Here is a 6,015-nt window from a genome sequence, read left to right as displayed (position 1 = left end):
GATATAAAGAACGTCGAAAATGGAGTTCGTATGATGAATATATATGAATTTACGAAGTTTTTAAATAATCAAAATATATTTATTTAATTATATAATCAGATAATACCGAACCCGTGACTTATCCAACCTTATCCACCCGGTACGCCCAACGTACATGTCGACGAGCAGTACACCCAACGTAAATTGGGGGTTCAGACCCTATAAATAGAAGTCGATGGGAGCCGAGTTTCTTTGCTCATTTCTTCATTTCTCTCTCATTTTTGCATCGTTTTGCGTGCAAGAAATATCCTGAAGCCCCAGTATTGATCCCGAGCCCCGAAGATCCCGAGAAGAAAGATTCCGGAGCCGAAGCTTTGCCCGCGTGAAGCCTCGGTTTTGGAGGAAAACATCTCGGTTTCGTCGCAAAAGATTATTTTAAGAGACGAGGCGCTGTCCAATCATTGTCTTATCAGGTGAGTGTGTAGTTACTTTCTTCTAACACATAAATACGAAGTATTATCTATAAAATACGTGTTGTGTGTTTATATGTTATGTGTTATTTGAAATGAGTATTGATAAAATGTTTTATACATGTATTATGTTGTATATATTTTTTTTATCTACAAAGATGTTGGGTAGAACTTTGGTAGATAGTCGATGTGTGATAAACTAATTAGAGGCTTTGATGTTGTTTTTGTTGACCTAGTCATCTAGCAGAGTATGGATGACGACCACGGTCTCTCTCTAGACAGTCCTGTGGGACGCTAGTAGGTTCATAACCTGTAGGTGTTGTGAAAGATGTGTTCATCGTTGTACTCTATCCCCCTCATGGTTGCCTTTAGGACATCTATTGTTGAGGAAACCCCTTGCAGTAATGTCCGCCTTGATGAAAATCCTAGATTAGGTCCCTTGTAATAGATGTTTTTTAGGGACGTAAAGTGAGGATAACGGGAATGGGTAATCGGGTTATTGTTGGTTGATGAAATTAAATATAATTATTTATTGTGGATTGAAAAACCTATATGCTCACCAGGCTCCAAAGCCTGACTCTCTCAGTTTATTTGTATTACAGGAAGTGGCGCGAGGGCATAAGATGGACGAATCATCAATTTGTTTTGTTTATGAGCATGTATATGTATATAACTGTTGTATGGCTTGTAATATGTCGTTTATGTTTTTTGGTCTATATCAGAACATGACATCCCGAGTTTTGATTATATAATGAAAATACATTTCTTTATGAAATTCTTTGGTAAATATTATTTTATCATATTTTTTTTGGGAACAAATTCCGCAACTCTTTTAAATCAATGGATTTACTCTGAAATTATTTTATAAGCATAAATGAATCCGGTCTTTTCTGGTTGAGATTTTGGGGATGTCACAGTTGGTATCAGAGCATTAGTTTAAGCAAACTAGGAATTTGTAGGATTTCTAAACTTAAACTTAGAATGCTAAGTAAAGATTGTGGATTAAGTGTCTGTTGTATTTTAGACACGAACACTAGTTTATTTTAGGAGAGTTGCCTAAAATGCTTTTATGTGCTAAATGTTATATGTTTACCATATATGATATTATTTGTTCGGATCTACGGTTTGTTGCCGACCTGATCTGGAGACTTATGTGTTTAGGATTCTAAGCATATGTCTACGGTATTAGAACTAGCATGTAATCGTTTGGAGTAATAAGGATGATTTGAATATCTATCGCGAATGAGGATCTAATTTCACCTTATTCGGTGTATAGATAAAAATGGTAAGAACAAGGAGTGGAGTTGGAAACGTGGATGAAAACAGGAATCAAATACCTGTAATAGAGAAAGTAGTTGTTGTTGGATTAGTGTCTAAGTCCATAACTATTTTGGTATGTACTTGACCCGATGGTGCATGGTCCTTTTGGGTTGCCTTCACCAAAGCAACTTGATTGGAGAAATAAATAAAGAGAGAAAGGTTATTATGATTTATTAATATGTTATAAGAATAATATATTAAAGGAGAAATCATATTTGTTTAATTAATATTGGTCAATAATTAATTAGGAATTAATTTTGTGATCAAGTGTAATTAATTAAACAAGAGGGGCTGATTTGTAATTATGTGATAGTTACAAAATAAGGTAAGGATTGTCTTAAATATAGGGTGAGCGAATTAGAGGTGATAAGGCCTTAGAATTCGACTATGATAAGGATTCAAGGATTATCTTATGGGTTGCTTTGTGGATAAGCAACTAGATAAGGATAATGACTGAAACCCTATCTCTACACCTATATAAAGACCCTAAGGCTCATGAATTCGTGTATCCCTTCCCAAGAAGTCCTAAGGACGAATTCTAACATCTCTCCTCTCTCTTTATACCTTCTCCATTTGCTCTTGGTGTTTGTAAGCCATTAGAGGAGTGACACTTGTGACTCTAAGCATTCCAAAGTCAATTCAAGGAGATTTAGGATTGTTATTGCTATATAACAATCAAGGTATGTTCTTAAACCCATTCATATGTTAATATCGATTTCATATACTAGAATTAGGGTTTATAGTCTTGGATTCAAAGCATGTACAATAGAGAAACCTAGATCCAAGCATTAGGGTTTGTATGAGCACATAGGATGTCTTATTACCAAAACCCATCAGTGGTATCAGAGCCATTGGTTTGGTTTCAATTGTATGAACTTGATATATTAGGGTTTATTGCCAGTAAACCCTAGGAGGCTAGTTTTTTTCGAGATTAGGGTTTGCAAACCCTAATTTGCAAGAGTTTGAATAAGATCTTCAAATCCTTTCCTTAAACCCTTAAATTTTGAAATCAAGGGTTTGTTAAAATCCCTTGATTTTCGAAATTTGCCTCCTCCCCAAGATAAGATCCTAATTTTTAGGGATTTGGATTATCCCATATCTTGTAATTATCCTCTAATTGTTATATATGGTAATTCAAGATCTTGCATTATCCATCCACTATTTTTGAAATCTATATAGATAATTTAAGCGATTAGGATAACTTAAATGTATAAATGGTAATTATCCTCATTATTTAGATAATCCCTTATGATTTAATAATTAAATTAATAGTGTAATTCAAGATAATTATTAAATCAAGAGTTTTAATATTTAAAATTTTAAATTTAAATGTCATAAATTCGAAATTTTAAGATAGATTAAAACTAAATTGTTTTGAAATGTTTCAAAACTTGCCCTCAAGTTTTGGAATTTAAAAGTTGATTAGGAATATTAAATTCTAAAACCTTAGTTTTGAAAAGTTCAAATACACCCTTATGGTTTTATTAATTAATTAAGGAGTATAATTAAAAGAGATTTAATAAATCCATAAAAGTTTAGGTTAACCATTTAATTGAATTAAAAGTGTAATTGTTAAAGTTAACCACATAGTATTTTAAAAGTATAAAATGCACCCTATACTATATATATAACATTAAAAGTCTAACATTATATATATGTATGAGTAAAAGTCAGTCTTACCGTTAGTAGGCCTCATTCACGAAGCTGGTCTATAAGGGGCGTTTAAGGAAATTGCCTATAAAATGGCGATTGAATGGGTATCCACTCTAACCCACCGCACTCTTGACTAGTGGAGGGTCGTTAGCCGAACGGGTAGGATAGGACGAAACCTTCCATTATAAGTATAATGAAATACAAAGTAATTAAATGTTTTTCTAATTCCCAATCTTAGTTACTTAGGCAAAAGTGAATTGATGCAATTCCATGAAATTACACTTTGTGCCCTTGCGAAGACGTTAGTGGAGCGTGTGAGGTTTACCGGCACACTAAATGGTTCTAAGCAAAGGTAGCAAAGGGTGACTCAATGTTTGTCACAGTTCAGTGGAGCGTGTGTGGTTTATCGGCACATCGAATGGGTGATTGTAACATGTGAGGGCACCATGTAGTTTGCATGGTTATTCACACCCGCTTTGTGATCCTCGGCATCCCAGTCACAAACAAGAGGGGCATATCGAGATTTAAACATGCAATTAAAAGTTCAATGAATCTCAAAGGATCTAGGAGTTTTCATAGATTTAAAACTTAAATTTCTTTTTCGTTTTTTATGGTGGAAATTAGTGAATCATCATTCAATTACCTTCAAATATTCTTCAATTAGGGTTACGACATCTCTCTCCCGAGCTGTAGAATATTGTGTTGGGTCCTAGCCTTAGTATTTCATTTGGGTGATTTACTAAGGACTCAATATATCAACTAACTTGAATTTGTTTTTCTCCCGTTTTGTAGATGTCAAAGTTCGACAACTATGGTCTTCTCAAATCCCGTGGAACAAGCATTCCACATGAAGATGATATTCCACGATTCGATCGAGGAACAAGAAATCATGCTTCACTTCCTCCTCTTCCTCCAATTATTCTCCCTAACCCACAAGATTGTAAAATTGAAAGGTTCAATATTACTCAAGCCCTGTTGGCAAGTAAACATAAAGAAGGACAGTCGGTGTGTGCACACATCTTAGGGATGAAGTCACACATTGATAGGTTAAGAATGATGGGATCCGTTGTCGGTGAAGAGATGGCTGTTGATTGGGTTCTTCAGTCACTTCCTAACTTGTATAGTGAGTTCGTAAGAGAGTACTATATGATGAACCACGGCATAACCCTTATTGATCTCACCTATATGCTTATTGCTGCTGAATCAGCAATGGTTTGGCGCAATAGAAAAGCAAAGTTGATTGGTGAATCTGCCTTCAAGACCTCTATGGATATAGACAATGGCAATGAAAGACATGCAATGATCGAAAAGTTTGATCATAAGAGAAAGGCGATGTTTGAAGTAGTTCCATGTGTTGTTCCAAAAGAGTCAATTTGCTTTTATTGCCAAGAGAAGGGTATTGGAGACGAAGTTGCCCTATTTACCTAAGAGATCTAAGAGATGGGATAGTCAAAAATGTGAATACGCTTCAGGTAAAATCCACTATCTAACTCCGCTAAGTTCCTATTCATTGATTCTTAATACATGATGTGATAAGATTGCATTTGAATGTTTTGCAGGATCGGTGAAAAGAAAGGAAGCTTGATAAGAGAGCAAGATGAATCTAATCACAAGAGATGGATCTCAATCGCATGGACTTGAAGATTGGATTTTGAGCTTAGATAGTTATGATAGAGTTGTTAGAAATTTTCCTTTTACATAGTTTTCAATAGATTTTGCATTGTAAGGACAAATGTTTTTCCGCTGCTTTTATAAATAAAATAAATTTTGTTTGACTTATTTATTTATTTATTTACTTCCTTGCAATGAAATCGTTATGAAAATTGATGTTTGCATATTTGTACAACAAATGGATATGATTCTTAATTATGTTATTTATGGAATTGTCGAGAATTTACCAAATAGGGAGAGTTTCTCGTCGCCCAAAGTTTCAATTGGACAGAAATTTGGAATCACGCAACTCGGTTGCATGATGAATGAGAAATTTCATATTTGATAATTAGACTAATTCGTTGACAAAGTGTCAAGTGAAGGACTAAGAGATCGAGTACACAAAGTTGCGTATTGATCAAGTCCACCATAAGAGTAACAAAGATATTCGTCATGATTTGCTAAAGGTTTAGTAAATATGATTATACTTACAAGATTAAGTGTAATTCTGAATTGATTAAAGAGTTTAGATCAATAGTGAAACGAATAAGAAGAATCAAGTAGGCAGAAAGATAAAAGTTTCTCCATTCTAAGAAGAAGGGAGAGTAGCTTTTATGCTTTATGATAAGTCTTAATGATTAAGAACCATATCTCAATTGATCCTCTAAGTGAGTCTTAGTACAATTGTATGTTTAAGAAGAGGAATCAAGGATTGAAGAAATGGTTAGATCAAGAAGTCTATCATACTTCGTTCCAATAACAAGTCTTAAAGTTAAGATTGTGGCAATGAGTGAAAAGTATTAAAGGTTTATAACCTTCATAAAATTTGGAAAGTTGTGATGTCTTGAATAAGACAAAGACCAACTTGGACCAATTTATGAAGTGTTTTGATAAAAGCTACACTAACTCTTGAATATTTGGTTGTCAACAAATGTTTATTGAC

This window comes from Lactuca saligna, chromosome 8, assembly GCF_052625555.1.
Source record: "Lactuca saligna cultivar CGN05327 chromosome 8, ASM5262555v1, whole genome shotgun sequence".
Taxonomy (NCBI): Eukaryota; Viridiplantae; Streptophyta; class Magnoliopsida; order Asterales; family Asteraceae; genus Lactuca; species Lactuca saligna.
This window is presented reverse-complemented; position numbering follows the sequence as displayed.